The following is a 27167-nucleotide window of genomic DNA, read 5'->3' on the forward strand; positions in this document are numbered from 1 at the left end:
GGTTAAGAGCATGTCCCCTGCTTCTGGATATAATTTGAAGATTTTAGTTCATCCACGATCTGGTAAATATTTACTAATATTTTGTTAATTCTAAAGCATTTGCATAAAAGGATTTAGCAAACCTTTATTCTAAGAAATAAATATCCTTTTCCTGAAATTCAATTTGTATTCTAAGTTTTAGAGTAAGAGAAAGCTAATTGAAATAATCCAACCATATAAATAAAATTAACTAGAAATTTAAGCCTTATTTTTGAAAAATCTTACAGTAAACAAAGATAATTTCACACGCTTAATGAAGAATGGGATTAAGACAGCCATTGAGTTAATTCAAGCTAAAAATCTCCTTTCCTGCACTTTGCAACTTTAATGATTTTTTTTGGCAAAAGTACTAAAGTCTAACTTTATCTGGGAAACTACTTTGTCTGTTAACAGAAGCTTCCATACAAGAAACGCTAACAATGTTGTTTTTCTTAAGAGGTTTCTAATTTACATTATAGTATTTGCCAAAGACTATTGGATTTATTGACTTTTATTTCCAACTTTCTCTTAATTAAGACAATCCTAGTTGAAGGGATTAACAATCAGTTTTTTAATTTTTTTTTCTTTTTTTAATTTAAAACATTAACTTTATTTTTATTTATTTATTTGAGAGCGACAGAGACAGAGAGAAAGACAGATAGAGGGAGAGAGAGAGAATGGGTGTGCCAGGGCTTCCAGCCTCTGCAAATGAACTCCAGACGCGTGCGCCCCCTTGGGCATCTGGCTAACGTGCGACCTGGGGAACCGAGCCTCAAACCGGGGTCCTTAGGCTTCACAGGCAAGCCATTTCTCCAGCCCAACAATCAGTTTTTTAAAGTAAGAAAATATTCCCTTCATACTTACAGGTCACAGATATGCTCCTTAAAGTACAGGGATGTTAAAACACATATCTAATTAACATGAATATAGCTTGTTTTCTTTTCTTGGAGACAGTTTCTAGTGTTCTAGGCTAACTTGAGCTTCTCCTGCCAGAGTGCTGGGATTATAGGCATGACTCAACATGCCATGCTTTGGGTGTAACATTGCTTTCTTTCATTGTTATTAATTATTAGTAGTAGCAGGATTGGGGGTTGGTTGAGGTAGGGTCTCATTCTAACCGAATTCACTATGTAATCTCAAGCTGGCCTCAAACTCACAGTGATGCTCCTACCTCTGCCACGCGAGTGCTGGGGTTAAAGGTGTGCGCTGCCACAGCTGACCCGTAGTTTACAGTTGTACTTACTTCACGATGTCCTGTAGCGGCTCTGGACCTCAAGTCTCAATAAGGATCGCCTGTGTTTGCTTCACAAACTCCCCACTTCTGGTCCTCACCATAGCCCTGCTGACTTGGAATTCACAGTAGCATGTCTCCTTGTGTTAACTGTGTATTTTAAACTCTCCTCAGATGGTCCAATGGATGGCCTGGTTGGGGACCATGCAAAAGTGACAGATTTGGGTTAAAGGAAATACATGATTGGTCAAAACTTGAAGATATAGTGGCATATTTATTTCAATGCAAATATTTAAATGAAAAGCACGTTTTGAATGAGTTGGGTTTTATTGCCTATGACAGTACATCTCTTTTACTTCTATGCTGTTTGCATTATTTATTTATTTATTTGCGAAAGAGAGAGAGTGGCAGATAGAATGGGCACATTAGGACCTTCAGCCACTGCAAACTAACTCCAGATGCATGTGCCACTTTGTGCATCTGGCTTATATGGGTCCTGGGGAATCAATCCTGGGTCCTTTGGCTTCATAAGCAAATGCCTTAACTGCTAATCCATCTGTCCAGCCCTCTATCCTGAGTTTAAATAAATTGTAAGGTCATATTAGGAAATAGCATTATTACTGAGAGATTATCACAGAGATTGTTGGAGATGAGTTGCAATGAGCAACTGATTATCTTCTGTGTAATTAGAAGCAAAATGCTGATTATCTTCTCTGTAATTAGAGGCAAATTGAAATTGATAAAACTGTCTGAAAAGGTATTAACAACAAAAACAATAGATTTTCTGATGTTTTCTTTTGGAGTGGATAAACCCCAGAGAGAGATATCTGATCTACATATATATATAGTGAATATATCAAACAACAAAAAAGGAAATTTTTATTTCTTTAATGACAGAATGACAAATGCCCTAAGAAAAAGAAAGTTAACCACCAAGGAAGTGACATTTACCAAAGTACTGTAATGTAAGAATTCACTGAGAGGTTAAAAAGTTGTTTTGTGGGTCTGGGTAGAGCTGATCTGGGCTCAGTGTTCCTCAGGGCTCATGTAAGTTTGCATGAATAGCCAGATGTGAAGCTGGGCACTAAGTGGCCACGTCTATTATCCCAAAGTACCTGCAGTAATGGCAGAGAAGCCAGGAGAATCTGGAAGCTTCCAAATAGCAGCTGCAAGAGACACTCTGTCCCTGAAGTGGAAGAAGGGGAAACACCCTGAGATTTTCCTCAACTTCCCCACGTGCACAGATCTCCAACCCCCGCCTCTCTCACACACAAGATCACACGATGGAAAAATCAAAACTTCTTTAAAGGGGTTTTTATTTTGTTTTATTTTTAGATTGGAAGAGCAGAAATCCTGACCCGTTTATTTTCTCTGCCCTCTGCCCTGTCTTTACTTTGTTGAGAGACAGGCAAGTCCTTAAGAGTCTAGGTTCTTCCTGGGAAATCAAGAGCTACTCGTGATTTTAAGTACATCTTATGGAATACAGGAGTAGCCGCAAAAACTGATATGGATAGCAGAGAAATGTGTGTTTCAGAGTGAGGGATGGGTGCTTCCGGACTCCCTGTGGCCTATGCGTCAGAAAGAGGGAGATGAGACACTGCGGCTCTCTCCAACCTGGCAGAGGACATGTGTGGCTTCACTCCTCCTTCCCCACCCTGCCACTTTCCCCGCTACCTGCCCCCTTCCCAGTCAGTCACTCTCCTGTCCCCTGTCCCTCTCCTCCTTCCTCCCCATCTCTCCTCACCTCATTTGATGCTCTTGACTTGAAGGCAGATCCTTTGACCTAAGCAGATTATTGTAGACACATGAAGGACACAGTCAGCTCACCAAGCCTTTCAAGGGAGAGATTTGGCTCCAAATAGGACAGTAAGCTCCTCAGCCTTCTGCTTACTTACCTCGTCAGCAGGATGCAGCCGGTGTCTCTGGATGCTTAGCAGACCCTGGGGAATTGGACAAGAAACAAAAGCAGAAGAGACAGCCACTGCAAACGTGGGAGTCAGTGCCATTAAAGGGAGCAGTTACTAATAAGGGCCTGTGAGACCTGGGTTTCCTTGGTTTCCACGACAGTTATTGGGAACCATAGAAATTGAATTGTCTCCCACAGTGCTCTTAGGGGAGGGAGGGGTGCTCCCGCGACAAAGCAAGCGCAGTTATAACTTGCAGTAAATCTCCCTTTTGAGGATGTGGAGCTCCTTGGATTATTAGTAATTTTTTTCCTCGCATTTCTTTTAAACTGTCCCATTCGGTGCGCTTGATGTTCCGGCCAGAAGACCCTGGCTGCCGCTGCCCAAGTGTCTCACACACTGTCTCCCCCTCCCTTGTTCTTTAGACCCGAGCTTGGCACAGCAAGGATATGAACCATTGCGCAGGTGGGCTGCTCAGGGCGAGTGAAGAGAAAAGGCATCTGATCAGGGGTTGGCAACACGCCCGCCAGGCAGTATGCCCTTCCACCAGATTTCTGTAATCCCAGCCCGGGAGACTGCCAGCAATGGGAGAAACTCAATGGGCAGAAACAAAGAGAAGAGCAAGGAAGTGGAGGTAAGAGGAGGTTTGATTTAACAAACATTGAGAGGAGCCAGAGCAGCGCTGTCTGTCCAGGTGGACTGCAGGGGGCTCCCGGCTCTCCCCTCGGTGGTCCTAGGGCACTGGAGGACTACCAGATGAAACTTACCTGCTTTCTGAAGAAAGCGGCCAGGTTCATAGGGACACGTGCTGTTTGACAGAGTGAAAACTTCTCCCTGAACAGTCTAAGTCCGTTTTGGCTTTTAAGACCCGTAGGTACTCCCTGGATGTACTAGGATGGTTGTGGAAGCCGCTGTGGGGCTCTTTTCAGACAGGGAAACTGTTGATGCTTGTCATCTTGCTCACTGCCCAGATAGAGCACTGGGCAGTAACTTTCTTACAAAGCAGCGAAGGTACCAAGGCTAGGAGGCTGCAGCGCTGAGCATATGCGTGAACTGGTGGTGTGGGATATGCTGCTCCTGACTCATTGGTGGTGTCTAATGAGGAGGAGTTTTGCTCAGTGTTTTTTCTTTTACTTTGATCTTCATTTAAAAAGTGCCATTTGAAATCCAAAATATCCTATAATACTGAATGTATTATTTTTAATTTTAAAATATGTATTTGGGGACAGAGAGAGGAACAGAGAGAAAGAGAGTAAGAGCAAGATACAAAGAGAGAGAAAGAGAGACAGAGAGAGAGAGGGAATGGGGACACCAGGACCTCTTCACACTGCAAATGAACTTCAAATGCACGCTGCATTTATGCACCTGGCTTTGCGTGGGTACTGGGGAATCGAACCCAGGCTGGCAGGCTTTACAAGCAAATGCCTTTAACCACTGAGCCATCTTTCTTGCCCTAGGCTTTATTTTGAAGTGAAACTTAGAAACTGTTGGTAGAAGTTAACTACTTGAAGTACCAGATTCTGGAAACTGATTTTAAAGACTTCTAAGGAAAGTGTGGATCAGAGTCAAGGATATTGAGTACTATCACGGCCCCTTAACGGAAACTTGAGATACAATGCCAAGTAGACACCTGGGTTAAAAGCAAAGTGTTCTGCTACTCAGGAGACCACGGCAGAAGCACCCTGAGTTAAAGGTCAGCCTGGGCTGCATAGGGAGCCTGTCTCTTCCTTTTATAAAAGGATACCCAAATCTGCAGTCCTCTGGTCTCTCTTGAACATCAGTATTTTCAGGTTCTCAGATGCCATTACCTTTACAGGTGATGAGACTTTTCCTACCTCCGGATCTGTAGGCTTTCCTTCTTTTTCCTCTTATTTTTTCCCCCTGAAGAATAGGCACTGGGTCCAGAGGAAGTAGCAAACACAAAAGCAACCACAAATAAAGTAAATAAAATAAGGATGGAGGGTCCTAGGATTAAAAAAAAAAAAAAAAGCTCGAATACAAAATTCAAATGACAAAAGACATTTACAGCCTCTTTCTGCTTTATTTGACTTGGTTTTAAATATGTCATTCAAACGGAATGAATTCTTGATATGGCTAAAATGTATACCGGACTTCAGGAGAGTTTTCGGACTAACTCAGTGCATGTGAAACTTTTACTTTAATAATTGTCCTGTCATATACATATCAGCTGTTCCTGAGAATAAAATACCCACTGGGGAAGCAAAGAAGCTTATCAGTGTAGCAGTAATTGGAAATATTCTTGTAATGTGACTTCTCTTATGACTTGGTAATGTGATCGCAGAATATCAAAGAACTAAATCTTAAGTTTGCTGGGATTGGATAAGGGAGCAGGAGGAGGACATGAATCCATGCTGAACGTAGCTATGACATTGCAGGAGAAAGGTTTACATTGGCCTATGACTTCCTCAGAAGTTAAATCTTTGGGTGAGTTTAAGATTCATGGAAGGAAAAAGTCCTATAATGGTATTGAATTGTTTTTGTATAGGACCAGCAGTGATCCCAAATGAAAATGCAGCTTGGTACAGTAGTGCACATATGTAATCACCACACTCAGGACCCTGAGGAAGGACAAACCCTGCACTTGAAGCCATCCTTAGCTACATAGTGGGTTCCTGGCCAGCCTGGCCATCGCATCAGACCCTGTGTCAAAAGCAAAAACAGGGCTGGAGAGATATCTCAGTGGTTAAGGCACTTGCCTATAAAGCCAAAGGTCCCAGGTCCAATTCCCTGCAACCCATGTAAGTCAGATGTACAAGGTGGTGCATGCATCTGGAGTTCATTTGCAGTGGCTGGAAGCCCTGGCATGCCTTTCTCTATCTCTCTCCCTCATTCTCTTTCTCTTAAATAAATAACTTGCAAAATTAAAACAAACAAACAAACAAAAAAACTGTCTCATTTCTAGGCCTTAGTACAAACCTGCTGCTGTTTAATTCTACTTTGGATACATTCTAGAAAAAAGTTTTCCTTAAAAGAAATAACAAATACTCTACCTCATGGAGAAATAACTTTGATCTCTAGATATTGAATTAATCCACATCTAACATCTTCATAACTCTTCTAAAATGTCTGTGTCTGTGTGTGAACAGCTGTCTCTTTCCATGTCAAGATCACTGAAGCAGACCAAAAATTAACCCTACATGGCTCAGGGAAATTTTGTGGAAGAGGGGGCGGAAAGAATGTCAGAGCCACATGTTGGGTCATGATATGCAGAGACATTTATTGTACCAATATCTGTGGGCTAACTCCACAATGCACGAACATTTATATCAACAAGGAGGGGCCAATGGGGAGGGGGTAGGTCACGGATGAGCCTAATAATGGTACCAAACTGCCTGTATTTGCTGAATACAAAACTAATTAAAAAAAAAAAGAAAGAAAGAAAAAAGATTACTTAAACTTTGTGATCCAGTGTAGTGGAAGGAGTGGGGAGAGAGATTTCTTACCTACAATTAAGAAAATCTGGGGAAATAAATTTTAAAATAGTGTTCTCCTCTAAGACAGCAAGGCTTTCTGTTGAGGAAAATCTTTCATATAAGGATGATTCATTAAACACAGGAGCATTACTGAGCTTGTCCATTTTGAGGTCACAATTACATCTTCAAAAACTACGGTGGACATCAATGCCTCTCTGAGTAGAAAATTTAGTGTCAGAATCAGCAAAGAAAGATTACAGTAGGTCACCTTTAAAAACTGACTTAAAATTACCATGATTTTGGGGGGTTCCTTGTAAGTTTCTCTAAAGAGCCTTGGCTAAAACCTGAAAACGACTCTGAACATGCATTATCTGTCTTTTAAAGAGACCCTCCCCCCCCCCCCCCCCGTCCCCGGTGATTATAGGCACTTGTGCCTAAGTCAGTGCACAATATCTCACAGATGTAGTCAGTGGGGAGTTTTAAAAGCAGATTAAGTTAGTTATATAAAAATGAAATTTTAAAAAGAGGCATATTTTGAGGGTCAGAAGAGAAAGCACTTTTAATGTTTCAAATACTTCTCAGTTTTTAATAGAATGAATTAAAAGTTTCTGTTTAAAACCATGTGCAAAGCATTGCTACATCGTTTAAGCCATTAACTTCTTCTTTTCATGAACTGGTCTTAAAGAGTCATGAATACCTTTAAGGTGGGTAAATTGCACCGCATGCATACTGTGTGTCAGAAAGTAGGACTGTTGAGTCCTGCACCTTGGTTTCTGTAAGCTTATATGATGATTCCTAGTAAAGGAGAAGAGAGTATCTTGTGTGGACATTTCTTGATTAATAGACAGCTGAGAACCCTCCTTCTTTGAAGTTTTTTAAATGTTCTACTTGTCCTAAAGTTACTCAAAGAATCCATATGCTGCCTAAGAAAATGATCTAATTCTAGAATAAAGATTTGCTAATTTAAGGGTAATGCAATTTAATTTTTGTTCCACAAAACATCTGTCTCCTGAATAATTAATCTCTTATTGTGATGTTAAGGTTTTTGTTGTTGATGCTTTTTTAAATTTCTTATTGTAGCACAGAAAAAAAAAAGAATATTGCAAAACAACTGTTATAATACAAAAAAAAGTAGACTGTAAAGAAAATAACAGGTTGAGACATTTAAAAATTATAACTTAAAGTTTAAGGCTTAAAATATATTGTGGTCTATCTTGTGTACCATTAGTTTTCATTTTTTATCTATTTGGTTAGAAACCCTGAAAGCACAAAAATAAAATAATATATGTTTGGTTCAAGTCAGTGCAAGGGGAAAGGGGAGGGATATGGTTCATTTCCCTTAGGCCTTAGCTCTACAGCTTGCTTGTGCTAAAAGAGTCACATATTTGCTTACTAGGTACATGGTTTTCCTAGTATGGCCAAGATTTTATCAGCATGCCTTCTAGAACACTCTGGACATGCTGGTAACAATCTTCAGAGAACCAGTCCTCCCCATCAGAATGAATTACAAAACATTGGACTTTGAAAAAAAAAACAACTTTATTCTCAAGGAGACAGAGAGAGTTAGAGGTAGAGAGAGAGAAAGAGAACACCAAAGTCCACAACCACTGCAATAGAACTCCAGATGCATGTGCCACTTTGTGAATTTGGTTTTATGTGGGTACTGGGGAATCAGACTGGGGTTGTTAGGCTTTGCTGGCAAGTACCTTAAGTGCGGAACCATCTCTCCAGCCCACATTAAACTTTTAATGGCTTTTCCTGGAGGTTGGAGATTTTATAAATTTCTGCAATGGACTTGCTCTCCTTTTCTGAATGACCTAGATGAAGAATTTAGCTATGAATTAGGATTTTGTAAGAAAAGTATTTGGTGCTTTAGGAAGAAGACAAAGGTTTCTGATGCTAATGATAAGTAGAAATAGGAGACACGGGTTTGAGAGATTTCTTAGTGGTTAAGGCATCTGCCTGAAAAACCAAAGGACCCTGGTTTGATTCCTCAGTACTCACATAAGCCAGATGTACAAGGTGGTACATGTGTCTGCAGTTTGTTTGCAGTGGCTAGAGGCCCTAATGTGTCTATTCTCTCTTCTCTATCTGCCTCTTTCTCTTACATATCTCTCAGATAAATAAATAAATAAATAGGAGACAGGAGGAGAGGATGGTTGGATAGAAGGAGAAGATAGAAGAAAGGTACTGGGTGACACAGGTTGAACTAGAAAATCAATCCTTCCTTGAAAGTAAGTCTTGTTCTAAACCAAATCTTCCCAGTGGAATAATTCAATATATGATTTTTATTGTTTCAGCTTTTTTTAAAAAAGTTGACTGTCATATCATAAAAGACCTTAAATGATACCTTGCCAAAATGCAATTACAATTGTTTCCTTTTTGGTAACCCTTGAAGTAACTCACTTCTGAGACTGGAAATACAAGGATCTGGGTAAAGGCATCACAACCATAATCTTATGAATAACCTACTCTGAGAGTACATTTAACCAGAGCATATAGGTTACTGCTCTGTATTAAGCAAATGAAATGCATCTTTAACAGGTGTGTGTCTGACATACAGGGAGAATGCCAAAGGGTAGAAAGGCTAATTTTCTTCCACATTTTATCAGATGAACACTTTTCAAATACTATCCTGAGTCTAAATTGAGTATTGGAGCCTTGTAAGCTTAGAATGAACTCCACAGAGCAAAATGGTGTGAAAATACTTCTCATATAATGAAAACCAGGAATTTTTCATATTATTATTTGCTTTTAGCAATAGAATTAGCATAATTCATATTAATTTTTCTTGTTTAAGACAGATGATGTGAGTAATTGCACTAATGAGACTGGCTGACAAACTTTATTGAGTATAAGATGAAAATAATTACTAACTGCTGACATACCATGGTCGATAGGTTTTAAACTATGGCCTCAACTAGGGAAGTAGGTTGTTAGGATGCATCCCCTGGTATGACTCATACATATATATATATCTATGTATATATGTATATTTCAATTCATGGCTGATTTAATAAGATTCCATTTGGTTATTGCGTTTGAGAGAATGTTGAACAAAGAACTTGATGTGGGAAGGTCTTGAAGCATGGGAGGAGCAGGTACGGCTATGCATGATTCATTAATTAGGATTTTTAGAACTTTCTGATTAGCTAACATTTACCACCGTACTTTATGGCACAAAGGAAGCACTGATAATGTCAGCCTGTGTTTAGAATCCCTCAAGCTGAGGGCCCGATGAAAGGAGAACATCATACACAGTCTGTGAGCTGAACTTTTCCTGCTCACTCCCAGGAATGTCAGCCTTCATCACCTCCAGGTGAGGATGAGAAATGACATCGATTTGATACCCATTCTCTTTGCTGTTTCCGCCGCCCTGTTAAATAATTGAAAGAGGCGTGACAGAAGGGAAGAAATGGCGATAAGACTTGGCTCTTAAAGGAGTGGGAAGGGAGGCTGGAGAAAAGGACAGAGTGCTCATGGGTGCTGGGTGACAGCCTCTCATTTTTCACTATGATTGTCCCATTCATCAAACTGTGGAAAAAGCAAAGGCAACGATCGCAGTGGGGTCTCCTCAGCCCACTAATACCAATGAGCACACATTTTCAAATACAAAGAAACATGCAGCAATTTTCAGGATTTTGTGTTTTTCATGTCAACATGAATAAAAGAGAGTTTCTTAAGTAAGAAAAAAAAAGGGGGGGGGATCAGGAAGCCCTTAGATGTACAGGGCTGTAGGGAAAAGTAAATGAAGCTCCTATGAGATACAGAAATCAAAACTTAAAAAAAATAAGTCACCAGCTATATGATTTCACATGTCATCAGATACTCCATAGTAATTATACTCAGCAGTAAACCAAAAAAAAATCTATGCCAAGTCACCATATATCATGGCTTATAACTACGAGTACTCAATGGTCAGACTTACACCTAAAACACCATTGGGTTTTCCAATTATACTCAGCATTTAAGTATCATAAACACATTCTACAAAGATTTATACCCTGTGAAAGATATTTTCTTAGAAAAAAAATCATGTTTCACTTTTACCATAAGCCCCTTAGATCAATAATCCAATTAGCTATTTTGAGCTTTTAGAAGTGAGTGTTGGTATCACCAGCCACTGTGAGGTCTACATTGGACACTTTCTTTATTTATGACCTGGTGATACCTACACAAGACCTGCATGATAGGAAGAAAAAAACAAGATGACATCAAAATAGAAGGGAGGCTAGTTGGAAAGAAAACAGGATTCTGTGGAGGTGGGACTTGGGAGGGGGGGCGGGGGAGGTGGTGGGAGGAGATTTTGATGAAGGTGTATTATCTGCATGTACACATGTTGTCAATAAAAAGTTAAAGAAAAAGTAAAAGAAGAAGTGTTATTAAGACTTTCTCCATTAATGATGATCAGCTTTTGATTAGTCTTCTATGATTTCTATTTATTTATTTATTTATGTATGTATGTATGTATGTATGTATGTATGTATGTATTTGGTGGGGGTGGAGGTTCAAGGTAGAGTCTTGCTCCAGCCCAGGCTGACCTGGAAGTCACTATGTAGTCTCAGGCTGGTTTTGAACTCATGGCAATCCGCCTACCTCTACCTCCTTAGTGCTGAGATTAAAGGCATTCACCGTCATGGCCGGCTTATGATTTATTTCTTAGCTTTGATCCTTCCATCTCTTACAATATCTTCAAGGTCTGTGTTAGTCATGGAACAATAGGAGATTTATATGAACAATTAATTATAAGGAACTGGTGTCTGTGATTACGGATATTGAGGCATCTCAAGATCTGCACTTGGCAAAGTGGAGACTGGAGAGCGAAGGGTTTAAGTTCAGCCCCAAACTGATATGCTTGTGCTATAAAAAGAGCCGATTCTTTGGTTTGAGAACAAAGACATGAGACTGGTGTGTCACCTTAAGCAGCAAAGCACAGGGTGTTCCCTCTTAGCCTTTCTGTTTTACTGAGCTTTCCAGTGCTTTAGATGACAGTCACCTGAACTGGGGTTGGTATGGGCAATCTATTCCACTTAACTTAACAATTCATTTATTTATCTATTCTAGAAACATTCTCATAGTCACTTCCAGAGTAATGTCTGACCAAAAGTCCAGACACTCAGTAAGCCAGTCAAGTTGGTATGTAACATTTATTATCTATAAAGCCCTTTCATTTTCTGACAACTGCTCCCAAAACTAAGGTCCATGTGTTGGAATTTTTATGAAAGTATTTTTTTCTATGTTCTACTTTTCTAATTAGTCTTGCTTTGTAAAAAAAAAAAATAATAAATTCAGGGGGCTGGAGAGATGGCTTAGCCATGAAGGCACTTGCCTGTGAAGCCTAAGGACCCAGGTTTGACTCTCTAGATCCCATGTAAGCCAGATGCACAAAGGTGAGGCAAGCGTAAGGTCACACATGCCCAGTAGATGGCGCAATAACCCATTGCAGTGGCTGAGGCCCCCGGTGTGCCAATTTTCTCTCTCTCTCATAAAAAAAGACCAGTCTGTTAGGCTTGCAAAAAAAAAAGAAAGAGAGAGAGAGAGAGAGAGAGAGAGAGAGAGAGAGAGAGAGAGAGAAAGAAAGAAAGAAAGAAAGAAAGAAAGAAAGAAAGAAAGAAAGAAAGAAAGAAAGAAAGAAAGAATGAATGAATGAATGAATTTCAACAATTTCAGGAAAGCAGGGCTCATTGTGTCTTGGAAGTCAAGGGAATACTGTTCATCATATTGGGGAGGGCATGGTAACAGGAGCATAGGTGGCTACTAAGCTTCAGTCAGGAAGCAGAGAGCAGACAGGAAGTAGGTTCAGGCTCAAAATCCCCCAAAGCCCACCCACAATGCTCCCCTTCCTCCAGTGAGGCTCTATCTCCTATAGTTTTTACAGTCTTCCAAACCGGAAGTACCAACCGGGGGACGATTGTTTAAGCGCACACACCTATGGGCACCTTTTCACATTCAAGCCAACCCAGAGGCTCGCTTACATCATCTCTTATGATCACTTCTTAGAAGTTACTGAGCAGTACTTTTTTTTTTTTTTTTAAACCAGAACTACTGGTTAAAATAGTTACAAGGACACTCCATTCAAATGTGGCCATAAATCTCTTCTCGTAAAGAAAGTGATACCAAAAAAATTTAAAATGACCACAAGTTGGTGCTTTTATCATTTTCACTCTTTAGGTCAGGAATTTGGAATCCAGTCTTGTGTGATATTTTCTCCAATGGCAAACCCAGGAAGTAAGCCAGAGACCACATCAAAGCCACTGTATTACTCTGCGTTTTTCCATTGAGCTAAACAGATGGTGTGTTTTAGCATCTTTTAGACCTTGTGAAGGAAGAATTTTCTTCTGTTTAAAATTACTCATATAGGGCTGGAGAGATTGCTTAGCGGTTAAGCACTTGCCTGTGAAGCCTAAGGACACCGGTTCGAGGCTCGGTTCCCCAGGTCCCACGTTAGCCAGATGCACAAGGGGGCGCACGCGTCTGGAGTTCGTTTGCAGAGGCTGGAAGCCCTGGCGCGCCCATTCTCTCTCTCTCCCTCTATCTGTCTTTCTCTCTGTGTCTGTCGCTCTCAAATAATAAATAAAAAAAAATTACTCATATAGGCAACAAACATTTGTATCAATAAAGGCCAAACACTGGATCTTGGTGTGCAAGAAGTACATTGTTTCTGTCCTATTTGTGTAAAATCCTGTTCCTGTTTTCTTTCTTAGAACCTTATTTATTGCTTCTTACACTAGGTCCTTGTAGCGTTTTGACACGCAGATTCATTTTCGTCAGGGCTTTCCCAACGTGCTGTGCTGCCTCACTGGAGTCATGACCCTGTTTCTTGGTACCCTCCTGTACTGGCAGCCATTTGCAGTGTATCTTTCCTCCCAACGCTGTTTCTGGGCTTTACCATGTAACTTCCTTTTTCCAATGAAGGATGCTGCAAGCTGAGCCATTTGGATTTGCCCTCTTGCTTTCTAGCAAAGTAGAAAAGCTAGACTAGCTACTTAATGATGGATTTTGGTACCTCGTCACTAGATACATGAGTGTGATGCTAAGACCAGCTGGCCCCCAGCTGATACCCAATGTGAGTAAGTCTCTCTAAGTTTGTCTGAGCCTGGCCCACGCCTAAGCATCCATCTTTCCAAATCTGTAACTTTGGGAATAGCTAGTTAAACCACAGTAGACAACAGATATATTAATCTTTAAAATTGTATGCTGGAGGGGCTGGAGAGATGGCCAGGTGGTTAAGGCACTCGTCTATAAAGCCTAATGACATGGGGAATTAAGTCCAGATGCACAAAATGGAGCATGCATCTGGAGTTCATCTGCAGTGGCTGAAGGCCTTGGTGCACCTATTCTCTCTCTGTCTCTTTTACCTCATTCTCTCTCTCTCTTCCCCCCTCTCTCTCTTGCTCTCTAGCTTGCAAATAAACAAATAAAACATTTTTTTAAAAATGTATGTTGGAGCTTTGTGTTCTAGACCTGGTTTTATGTGATAAATTTGTGTAGCTAGTCTTGATAATCTCGGAAGAATCTGAATGCAAACCTTATGGTTGCCATACTATTTTTGAAGGCACAAGACAGTCTATTTTTATACCGCGTTTATGTATAGAGAATCATATCTGCCATGACTGGATTGGTTAATTTCAGCTGCTAAATTAATTTTACAACCATAGCAATTGTACGGAGAGTGAGAATTTGATTTCTATACCTAATAGAGCTCTTCAAACATACACTTTAAGACATTTTACTACAAAATTTATCATGAGGTATAAAGCAATCCAGCCCATCACAGTGCCGTGTACTTCATAACTTTAACCTGAACCCTTGCAGAGGCACACTGCACTGCTCTCTTGGGAGTGCCCTTTGCCTTGTCTCTTTCCCATTTTACTATTTTCATCAATGTTTTGAATGGCAGAGGCATTGTGCCTCGTGTTAGTCTTCGTTGCTATAGCAAATACTTGGCAGAATGAATTCAAAGAAAGGGAAGGTTTGTCTTGGCTCACGATTCGTGAGGTTTACTCCATGGTCCTCTGTTGCTTCTTAACTGGGGTGAGTGAGAGAATCAATTCAAAGAAAGGGAAGGTTTGTCTTGGCTCACGATTCGTGAGGTTTACTCCATGGTCCTCTGTTGCTTCTTAACTGGGGTGAGTGAGAGAATCAATTCAAAGAAAGGGAAGGTTTGTCTTGGCTCACGATTCGTGAGGTTTACTCCATGGTCCTCTGTTGCTTCTTAACTGGGGTGAATGAGAGAGTCAGTTCAAAGAAAGGGAAGGTTTGTCTTGGCTCACGATTCGTGAGGTTTACTCCATGGTCCTCTGTTGCTTCTTAATTGGGGTGAATGAGAGAATCAGTTCAAAGAAAAGGAAGGTTTGTCTTGGCTTACGATTCGTGAGGTTTACTCCATGGTCCTCTGTTGCTTCTTAACTGGGGTGAGTGAGAGAATCAATTCAAAGAAAGGGAAGGTTTGTCTTGGCTCACGATTCGTGAGGTTTACTCCATGGTCCTCTGTTGCTTCTTAACTGGGGTGAGTGAGACCATCATGTCAGAAAGGAGCCATGGGCGGAGTGTGTCACAGTGCAGCAAACAGGGACTGCCGCAGCGCACACCTGTGCTAGTGGGCTTTGTCCTCCCCGCTCTCCCTGTTTGTTTCCATCTTGAGCTCCAGCTTACTGGATGGTGATGGATGATAATTGTGACAGGTCCTCCCCACTTAGCTGTCTCTGGAAACACCATCACAAACGTTCCCAGCAGTGGAGTTTACTAAACGTCTAGGTATTTCTCGATCCATTTGAGCTGGCAATAACAATGACCACCACAGGCGTTTCTCAATCCATTTGAGCTGGGAATCACAATGACCACCACAGACATCTCTCCATCCATTTGAGCTGGGAATTCACAATGACCACCACAGACATCTCTCCATCCATTTGAGCTGGGGATCACAATGACCACCACAGACATCTCTCCATCCATTTGAGCTGGCGATAGCAATGACCACCACAGGCATTTACTTCTTACATGTACATCTGTGTCTGGAAGTCTCAGTAATGTTAGAGGACATCTTAAAGACAGTGACTCTTACTATCTAGGCCCCTGGCCTTCAAACACAACGTTTAGTATACCCTACCATGGAGCTATATGTCTTTATTATCAAGACCTTGGACTGTAGCTTTACATTGCCTGGATTTCTTTTACTTTTGTTTTTGATACATCCTGATCGACCCTCTGTGTTTGAAAACCATCCACCTTGTTTCTCTAATGTGCCAATCTCATACTCATTCTCTCCTCTGCCCACTTTGTAGTTTCATTGCTTTGGATAGTTCCTTATAAAAGGATAACCTCTCCTTTAGCTTTGGTTCACTAACAGAGCTGCACTGACTGGCAAACCTGACATGGTGGCTTGAACTACTCCATTCTGAAGCACTGCAGTTTATGTCTGTGTAATACAACTGTTCCCGTGATTTGACAGGCTTACTATGGACAATAACCACGGGCTTCCCTTCAGGTCAGGGGGTGGTAAACTCGTTTCTGTTCAGGAGGTTAAAAATGCTGTTTTCATTTTTCCGACGCGCCTTAACCACTGAGCAATCTTTCTGTCCATTTAGTTCTCTATCTTGATTACCATGTGCATGCCTTCTTCTTTGCAAAGTTTTATTTTTGTTAAGAGACCTGCTGAAAAATATGTTTCTTTGAATTTAAGTAATGTTTTCTAGCCACATTTCAGTTTATTTGAAACTGTGTTTACCACCATTCCCCTAAGTTTTCTTCAGAAACATGTATTACAGATTGAATAATCTTACTAGGTCAAGTGACAGCCCATCTTTTTCTGTATTTCTGTATTAATATCCACCCTTTTGTTGAGTGATAAAATCATTGATTAATAAGCCACAATGCATCAAATTAAGAAAAAAATGAATCACAGAAGTCTGTTGCATACAGCATCTATTTCTGTCTTGCGTCACTCATTTTGATATGTTACCCATCCAGATGGACCACAGAATATGCTCCAGTCCTCACTAGAGGGAAATAATGAAAAGATAAACTCAGAGTCTGAGGAAAATCACTTTTACCTTTGCACTAAATCTAATGTAAATTTTTTAAAGCAGAAGCCATGTTAAAATAAATATTGCTAGCATCCTGTCATAGTCCAACTTTATTGGCAAGAATCAATATCCCCTCAAAGCAATATTTCATCCCTGAAATATATTGCCATACTGACAGAGAGATCTCCTTGAACACATTTTAAAGCAGCTTTATTCCAGCAAAAATTTGCCTTAACTTGTTAAAAAAAAATGCTATAGGGAACATACAGGACTTCATGAAGCTGCTCTTATGGTTTTCTCACTTGAAATGGCACTCTCAAATATTGAGATTAGCACAAAATATGAATATGCAAATAGAGTTTACCAGCTGTGCATATGAAGAGAAGAAATGTGCTACTGTTTTTTCCTGGCAGCCCATGAACTACTTTCTTCTGCCTGGAAAGCCTTCCCCCTGCCTTTATTCTTAAAAGAAGCAGACTGATGACTATTCTAGAGAACCCATGCCATCCCACACTACTGTGTGTACATACAAGTAGCTAATAAACAAATAAACATATTCCCTCAAGTGACACAGCTACCTGTAAGGCCATACTACCTGTCCATCGTTATCTCTGAAAATCAAGATGGTTCTTGGCTCTCTAAGTCCCATGGAAGACACATGGTTACAGAACCATTTTCTTGTCTGCTTTATCCAGGCCAAGGGAACAGTTAAGCTTAGCCCTCCTCATTAATGTACTGTGGCTAGATGCAGTTCATTTGAATAAACAACTCCTAAGCCAGGATATCTACTTTTTTTTTTTGTTTCATTGCTTTCTATTTTCCCCGGGGTTACTTGTAATTTAGATCAGTGGGTTGGATTGAGGGGCAGATGGGAAAGGAATGATGCTGGGTGAGGGAGGAAATGGTTACCAAGTATTAGGATGTGGCTGTCTGTATCCACAACCCCAAGCTTGTCTTAAGTGTGAATAGTACAGTGCACCCAACGGGGAAGAAAATTCTCACACCGTACCGTATGAAAGCAGACAGCTCTGATTCAGTGCTAGGCACCAAAAAAGAACTCAGCAAATGCAGCCAAAGTACAGCGGTGTTTTTGATTTAATCTCTTTTCATGAATCAAATGCTATAAATATGGTTTGATAATAGGAACATATTAAAACATATTAAAAGCTGGAGAGATGGCTTAGCGGTTAAGCGCTTGCCTGTGAAGCCTAAGGACCCCGGTTCGAGGCTCGATTCCCCAGGACCCACGTTAGCCAGATGCACAAGGGGGTGCACGCATCTGGAGCTTGTTTGCAGTGGCTGGAGGCCCTGGCGTGCCCATTCTCTCTCTGTCACTCTCAAATAAATAAAAATGAACAAAAAAAAATTTAAAAAAAAAGCAATTGAGATTTTTCTCTGAATCAGAAAAATAACACATGACAATGAAATGCATCTCCACATTCTGAATTTGTCAATTGCCTGTGTAGAAATTTGAATCTAAAGTTTATCTCAGTTTAATTTTTTTCTCTGTTTATAACAGCAATGCATGTGAGCCATAAATGCCTTCTATATAACTAAGACTTTTATTTGTCTTCTGAGTATTGTAACATTGAGTAAGTAGAGTTCAGGAAGGACTCTCTGTAAATATAATATACAGTGGGAATAGATCAAGGGAATCCTGAATTTGACACTCTGACAGGAACGTTGGAGAGAGTTTTCTTGGGACTTGATTGAAAGACATTGCAAACCATTCATGACAGATCCTCGTCAATGATTAAATATTGACATCCCATCAAGTATATACAAAATTAAGGAAGTAGATAAATTGCATGATAGTTTACACTTATTTTGAGACATGTCCAGCAACAACCAAGTGAACAGTTAATTTTATGTATCAACTGAGGGGCTATTTGTGAATTAGATTGGGATTTAAAATCAGTGATATAACGAATGTGTCTCATCTAACATACAACCAAAGACTGGCCTTTCCAAGCAAGAGAGAATCTGAATGGAATTGGCCTTTGGAGTTCATCTACTCCACTCACACTCTTGGGTCTTGAACCTGCTGCAGATTTTAGGTTTCTCGAGCCTCCAAAATCATGTAGGCTAATTCCTTATTGGAAGTCCACCCCAATATCCATCCTAGAGTGATACAGGTATATGGAAAGGTCACTAGGTAGGTAGGTAGATCTCTGATTAGTTCTGTTTCTCTGAGAATCTTTGGTGGCATGGCCCTCAAGTTCTTCTGCTTGCTCCTCTGCCTTGCACTAGCAGAAGCGACTGGGACCTGAGAAAGTAGCTGGTAGGATAGAAAAGAGTGAGAACAGGAGAGTGATTCGTAGCTGTGCCCCCCACACTGCTCCTGTCGTGCTTCTATTGGCCCAATTCTGCAAGTTGCCAAAATGATTTGCCTTTCTGAAGCTACCTTTAGAGTAAAATCTGGACCACAAGGAGTGTTGCCACCGTTCAGAGATCACTTACATTTCAAATTCTTTCTTCCACACTGCTTACTGTTCCTGCCAGAATCCATCAAGGACCAAGATTAACTCTGTTGACAGGTTAACTTAGTGAAAGCTAATTGGATGATATCGCTCTGTCTAAGTGATGTTGATTACTTCCCGCTGTCTTACTGGTAAGTCTCATTTCTTTGCCATGTGATGCAAAATCCCTTCATGATTTCATTCCAAAAGACATATCTCCTACCAAGTCTCACTGGGGTCCTTTCGTACTGATTGTTGCAGTCTTATTGACCTACACCCCACTGCCTGAATGCATAATGATGCTGGCACGTTTGTCCTCTGCCTGGAATTTTCATTTCCTGTTCTCTAGTATTTGCTTTTTAAAGACCCTATTAAAAAGGGAAGCCATGCATTACATACTTCTTCATCTGGCCTGAGCCCTGGTTTTACATGATGTCCATCATTCTGTCACTTCAGCACTTAGAAGACTTCTCTGCAGTGTTTCCAGTTTTCCTGAAAGAAGTAAAAAAGCACACAAAACATGACATAACAACCTTGCTGTGACACAAGGCAAGCAGCTAACCTAAGGCCCAATTTCATTACCTGTAACGTTGTGAAAATACATGACTATGAAGAAAAGCAAATGATTTTTTAACTTTTTTTAAAATTATTTATTTATTTATTTATTTGAGAGCGACAGACACAGAGAGAAAGACAGATAGAGGGAGAGAGAGAGAATGGGTGCACCAGGGCTTCCAGCCTCTGCAAACGAACTCCAGACACGTGCGCCCCCTTGTGCATCTGGCTAACGTGGGACCTGGGGAACCGAGCCTCGAACCGGGGTCCTTAGGCTTCACAGGCAAGTGCTTAACCACTACGCCATCTCTCCAGCCCATTTTTTAACTTTTTATTGACACCCTCCATGCACATAGACAATCTACTATGATCATAATCCCCTCTCACTGTCGGTCCTTCACCGCCCCCATCTCCCTCCACTGAATCCCTTCTTCATTACGACTAGCCTCACTTCTATTTTGATGTGATCATTTTCCCCCTCCTATTATGCACGTCTTGTGTAGTTAGCATCAGCCACTGTGAGATCATGAATATTGTGTCTGGAAGAGAGTATTGCAAAACACTCCTCGCTTTCCTTTGGATCTTACATTCTGTTGGCTACCTCTTCTGCAATGGTCCCGGAGCCTTATAGGACGTGACTGAGATGTTTCTTTCAGTTCTGGACGCTCACCTGACTTTGCTTCTCAGCCCTTTGATAAGTTATGAGTGTCCCCAGTAGTCACCACCAACTGAGAAGAAAAGCTTGGCTAACCAAAAGTAAAAGTAGCATTAATATATGGGCATGAACACGAACGTTTAGAAGGGAGTTCAATATATCCATTTGAACAGATGACAGTAGCTTCTTACCTAGGGCTTATGACCTCCTCAGCCACAGGTTTCTCAGTACCAGGTATGAATTCCAGATCAGCCTGGGCTGGAGTGAGACACTACCTCAAAGAAGAAAAACAAAAATTTTTAATATATGAAAATGTTAGAAAGAACTCTAAGAATATCAGCTTACATTCACTGTGCATTGGCTCTTTCAGAGACAGGGAGTCCCTTTTATCTGCCACACATTTATTGTTTGTCACCATCATCCTTCCAGTATTAAATTTTCATTCAGTTTTTAAGTGTTATTTATTCATGTATTATTTATTGATTGATTTGAGCAGAGAGAGAGAATAGGTGTGCCAGATCCTCTAGCCACTGCCAATTTAATCCAGACACATGAGCCACCATAGGCATCTGGCATATGTGAATATTGGGGGATCAAACCTGGGTCCTTGGGTTTCACAGGCAAGTGCCTTAACAGCTAAGCCATCTCTCCAGCTCCCCATTTAGGTTTGAATGCCAATAATTTAGCTACATAAGTGTCTCATGGATGTGATTTATGTGTTTATTGATATAAGAATTACTTGGTCATTAGGCTTAAAAACTGGGAAATTGGATGTTCAGCTTTAATCCTATTTATTAGGTAAAATTTTACAGTTTGTAGCTATGAAAAACATCTTTTATGCCCTAAAGCTATTTCTTCTTAATGGTGTGAAATTTAAATAACCTAATTAAAATGAAATAACATCTCTCTTGTATGCAAAATAACTGTGTTTGTAAAGACAACACATTATAAAATTATATTAGAAGCACCAACATATAAATGTTCAGATTATGTATTACAGTCTTGATATAATATAAGAAACAGTATAATTAGGTGTAAATTTATCTTTGAAATATTAATAATCTCAATTTTGAAATAAAATATTAATCTAACAATCTAATAGTATATAAAGTTAATATATTAATATATTTTTAGGCACAGTAAATGCTAGTATCACATAGCACCTTGTGCCACGTGTGCTTATATTGTATTTTATGGTTTTGTGTCTACTATCTCTCAATTTCTGGAATGTCATAAATTGCACTCAATATTGTGTTAACCACAAATCAAAGTATGCCTTTTGTCTTGTAGAAATAAGATGTGCCTCCTTAGATATCAAATATAGGCTCTTGGGGTGACTGTCATGATCAGTACAGCTTTAGTGATGGAGATTTTGAGTGGTTTCTGTTCTGTATGTTTTCAGATACAGGGATCTGTCCAGTTAAAATAATTGGCATAGATCAGGTGGCATTACTGTGTAGTCTTAAAGTAATTTTAAAATTTATTTATTTGAGAGAGGGAGAGACAGAGAGAGCAAGAGAGAGAGAATGGGCATTCCGGGGCCTCAAGCCACTGCAAATGAACTTCAGAGGCATATGCAACCTTGAGAATCTGGCTTATGTGGCTACTGGGAAATTGAACCCAGGTTTTTAGGTTTTTCTCCATCCTCTTGGAGTTTTGTTTAAAGGTAACAATACAACTATTAGAGCAGAGCCATAAAACAATTCTGGGGAAAATTTCGTATACAGTAGACCTGGAGCAAAAATATGGGTCTGAGTCCTTAATACTGCCACCTGGAGATCTTTATCATTTTCCTGTCTTATTGCCTAAGGAAGAGAGAAATGCAGCCCAAGTTCACTTGTGTTGGGACACTTTACATGGGTCAGTTTGTTCACTTGCAAATGAGGATGATGAATATAAGAATCCCTTGAATGTAGAGGTAATTGTGAGGATGCAATGAGTTTATCCATGAAAAGTGCTCAGATTGTGGGATACCTGGCAGTGTGTCAAGTGTGTACTTAGGTACAGGTATCACCATCTCTGATGAGAGACCCGTTCTGCATTTGAATGGAACGCTTCAAAGTATCCAGTGTTTCATCCCCAGATAGAGCCTCTCTACATGCTCTGGGCTTCTTACCGTAATTGCTTGTTGGCTCTTTGTGCCATGCAATTAGTTTCTAAGCAAAAGGAAGGATCTTCCATTCTTCTGAAAGACCTGAAAATAGCATGGGATCAAATCCGCCATAGACTATCAGTCACGGCAATCACAAGTCCAGCCTTGTTTCAAGGGTGGGATGCATGTGTGTAAACTCGAGAAGGCATGATTTGTGGCCGGGCTGTCTTTGGAGACTAGTTGCTATAAATCCCTGATCTTTTCTAAAAGTGTTAAGTATGTCCAAGGTGATCTCTGGAATATTGTTGTATATAGTGTCATCTTTACATGATCCACTATGCTTCCCTCCAAAAATTGTAAGTCACCTATACTACGGCATTGAACCTCTCAGGAATATATATATATATATATATATATATATATATATATATATATTCTCATTTCCTCTCTACAGCGAGTAAACTAATGCTACAGGTTCCATCACAATCTCAAAAACAACACTCTATTTTGGGCCTATCAATATGTTCTCATGGATGTGAAGGCAGAGGGAAAATGTACATCAAAATAATGGAAGGACTGGTCAGGAGAAGGAGGAGTCTCAGTGGAAGGCATATGGAAGGGGGTGACAAGGGAGAGAGATCGGAGGGAGCTGTGATCAAGATACATTATAAACATGGATTAAGATTGTCAATAGAATGTTAAAATCATTCTGCCATATAACCAATACATTTAAGTAGGTAAGATTTTTGGAGTTAGTAATACCTTATAAATTCACTTAGTGGTTTTCTGCTTTATTTATTTATTTATTTATTTTGGGGGGGAGATCTTTCATCACATTTTAAATCAGTATTCCTTAAAAACAATGGTTTCATTATGACCCAGATGTTTTGAAGTACAAGGTTCTGTAGGGAAATGCAGTGCCCTCTGGGAAGACAAGTTGAGTGGAAATAAATGCAGCTTTTTCAGATGTCTTGAATATCCAAGCTCTCTTGTTTAGAGTATTCATCTCCTAGGATCAAGACAGATGCCATATCTTTACGTGAAACTCATTAAAATTTTTCCAAAGAAACAAAGTAAAATTCTAAGCTAGGAATAATTTAAAAAATATTCTAAAAACAGCTTATATTCTCTAAAAAAGTAGTGAAAGTGTTTTAGAAAAATCAAATTGATCTTAACAGAAAGGAATGTTCTTCCAAGCATGGCTGAAACATAGGAGTGAAAAGATGGATGTGATGTATCCAAGAGAGGTACGTGCAGGCTGTTTCAAGCTGCTCTGTGGGTCAGGGTTTTATTCCAAGAGAGACTGGAGATTGTTGGAGGTTTTCAAAGCTCTGTGAATGGAGTGTGGCAAGCATGCATTGGACTGCAAGGTCTGGGAAAGGTGACAATTGTAGATCTGTACCTGAGTGGTAGAGTGGATGTTTTCAGAACTGGTCAGATTCACAATGCACAGTGAAAGTGAAATGACCCACCTGATGATTGGAGTGTAAGTGTGGAATATTTCAGTAGTAAAAGATGATATGTAATGTTTTCTTTTGTCCTTCCCCCTTCTCATCACCTCTTGTTTCCTTCTTGTGGTCACCTATCTCGTCACAGCTCTACTCTGTCTCCCAGCCCCTTATTCACACGCACACAAACTTCAAAAGTTGGGGGAGGGCATAAGGGAAGACAAGGAAAAGGGAATTGGGGAGAAGAGAAACAAAAACATTTATTTGAAAACATAATAAAACCTAGTTATTTGTATGTTAATAAATACATTTTTAAAATTCATTGTAAAAATGTCACATATATTTGTGGCTTAAGCAATTCAGTGATTGACAGGTGGAATTGTTCCCTTCATAGGAAAAATAATGGAAGAAAGTTTCAGAATGTAGGAAAACAAAAGCCTGATTTGATTACTTGATTAAACACATACTTAAGTAGATATTATGTTATCCCTTGCCCCATTTTTTCTTTTGTGTGTGTGTGTGTGTGTGTGTGTGTGTGTGTGTGTACAAGCATGTTAAGGGCTATCCTTTAGGAAAAATAATTGGAATGAAGCCAGGCTCTTGACAGACAGCAAAATGGAGAATTCTGGTACAGGAAATAAATTTGTTGTGAGTGAATGGTTTTCTGGGTAAAACAACATTTCCATCACTAGGTTTTATACTACTTTAATTTCTGCTGCATGATCTCAATGATAAAAGCCAAAAGGTGGGTCTGGAAGGATGGCTTAGCAGTTAAGGGATTTGCCTACAAAGCCAAAGTACCGCGGTTCGATTCCCCAGGACCCATGTTAACCAGATGCACAAGGGGGCGCACGCATCTGGAGTTTGTTTGCAGTGGCTGGAGGCCCTGACATGCCCATTCTCTCTCTCTCTCTATCCCCCTCCCTCTTTCTCTGTTAAATAAATAAATAAATAAATAAAAATAAAATATTTTTTAAACTACCCTTTATTGGGCTGGAGGGATTGCTTAGCAGTTAAGGCGTTTGCCTGTAAAGCCAAAGGACCCAGGTTCAGTTCCCCAGGACCCACGTTAGATGAGTTGCACAAGGGGACACACACGTCTGGAGTTTGTTTGCAGTGGCTGGAGCCCCAGTGCGCCCATTTCCTCTCTCCCCCTCTTTCTCTGTCAAACAAACAAACAAACAAACAAACAAACAAACAAATAAATAAAGTATTTCTAAAATATATAAAAATACCCTTAAAAACGTGGCACACCCTTTAACTCCAGCACTTGGAAGGCAGAGGTAGACAGATCCCTGTGAGTTTGAGGCCAGCCTAAGAGACTACGTAAGTGAATTTCAGGTCAGCCTGGGCTAAAACAAGAACCTGCCTTGAAAATAAAATAAAATAAATAAACAAAATAGCAAAAAGTGAGCTGGAGAGTTGGCTTAGCAGTTAAGGGGCTTTCCTGTACTGATTCTCCAGTACCCACACAAAGACAGATGCACAAAGTAGCACATGCATCTGGAGTTCCTTTGTAGCATGAAGAAGCTCTGGTATGCCTACTCTCTCTTTTTGCTTGCAAATAAATAAAAAATATATTTTTAAAAAGCAAAAAAGTTTCTGTTTGTAACTATTTCTCATTATGATAATTACATTCCTGCAAATTTGAAAGCAAATGTATTCCATTATTTTAACGACTAGAGAATTTGATAAATTATTTATTAAACACTATTTGTTTAATATGTTTAAGCATGTCCAATCTTTCAAAGAAAATTTTATCAGCTGAATTATGAAATTTCTGTTGGTAAATTCAAATATTTAAAACATGCATAGAAGTGGGCATGGTGGCGCATGCCTTTAATCCCAGCACTCAGGAGGCAGAGATAGGAGGATTGCGGTGAGTTCGAGGCCTGAGACCCTGAGACTCCATAGTGAATTCCCAGGTCAGCCTGGGCTAGTGAGACACTACCTCGAAAAACCAAAAAAAAAAAAAAAAAAAAAAAAGCATAGACAGGTTCTGTCATTTGCTATTAAGAGATTCTTAGCTAAAAGTAGTTTTAAAAGTAAGAAAAATCGCATTGAGTTTCTCTATTTAAAGACAAATAAAAATCGCTTTCTGAAGTTTCCAATAGTACAGGTGTGACATGAATGAATGTCCTGGGTTGGGTGAGAATGAGTTAGCAGCAGGGATTCCTGATGCATGAATAAATTGATCATCACTGTACATATGCAGATTCTGTCACTCTTTGATGAAGACACTACTTTCTAGGGGTCATTATTTCAAAGCGAATGGTAAACACAGTCTGTAATTCTGCTTGTGCTGCTATTCCCTATGGAAACCCAAGACACTATGCCATAGCTGTATGTTCATTTATTCCCAAACCACTTTTCAGTAATTTCTACATCTGTTACACTATTCATTTAAAATAATGTAGTATCACTTACTAAAATTTTACACCTAAAATGGTCTAATACTTTTTTCTTATTTTGGTGATTATATAAATGTTATCCCAACTGTTGTCTTCACTTGTTACATAAAGAAACAATGAGCCAAATGAAAATCTTATGAATTTGCCAGAAGGAAGAGCTACTCTCTGGCCTGTTCACTAGAACTGTGACACTCCAGCCACAGAACTGGCATCCTTTGTGGGCAATACAGTAGTGACCTTGGTGATGATAAATTCAGATCACATTCGCGAGTCACGTGGTTCATGATCATTTCATCAGGAACTCTTTCGAGAAGCTGCGAGCTCCTTCAGGGCGCTCCACCCAAGGTACACAGCCCCCCATGTCCCAGTTCCCTATTGTGAGTTAGCTTGAAGTCCACATCGCTCCTTTTCTTTTTCTTTTGAAAGTCACCTGACAGTCCAGACACGTTGTTGTTGCTGGTAAGTATCTTTAAGTTGATCCCTCTGACTATGCAAAGAACAAATAAAGTACAGATAATTCATCCACTGGCCACCAAATCGGAAGGCCAAGTGTTTGAAAACAAAAGAAGATGGATTAGGCCACAGCAAATTCTCAGCTATGTCTGATACCAAGATGTCTTTTCAATATTATCTTGTAAGGCAAGTATAGTTTGACTGATTTGGTCATGTAGCTAGTTAAAATCTACAGTAACATGACCATGTAGGGACTGTTGAAGATATTTATTAATTTTGTCTCATGTCTAGTTAGATTTATTTTAAAGATATGGGGTCATACATATGGAATTATGTCTCCAATCATAACTTAAAGTGGTTTGGAGCTGAGTGGCTTGAGTATGTCCCTAACATACATCATAGCTGATTACATTTATTGTACTTGGGTTAGCAGTTTCTTTCTTCTTTTCCTTCTTTCTTTGTCTTTTCTTTTTGTCTAA

At 39.8% G+C, this 27167-nt stretch overlaps 1 protein-coding gene across 2 annotated transcripts in view; it reads left to right on the forward strand.

Moving 5' to 3' along the window:
- The first annotated feature begins 3691 nt into the window (after window positions 1-3691).
- Marchf1 (membrane associated ring-CH-type finger 1) overlaps window positions 3692-27167 on the forward strand; it is a 394778-nt gene continuing 371302 nt past the window's right edge. For both annotated transcript variants that reach the window (XM_045131784.1, XM_045131785.1), the window contains exon 1: window positions 3692-3787. The gene's annotated coding sequence lies outside the window, so the exon portion shown is untranslated. The remainder of the gene's footprint in view (window positions 3788-27167) is intronic.

The sequence above is a fragment of the Jaculus jaculus genome, chromosome 12 (genome assembly GCF_020740685.1).
Source record: "Jaculus jaculus isolate mJacJac1 chromosome 12, mJacJac1.mat.Y.cur, whole genome shotgun sequence".
In the NCBI taxonomy this organism is placed as follows: Eukaryota; Metazoa; Chordata; class Mammalia; order Rodentia; family Dipodidae; genus Jaculus; species Jaculus jaculus.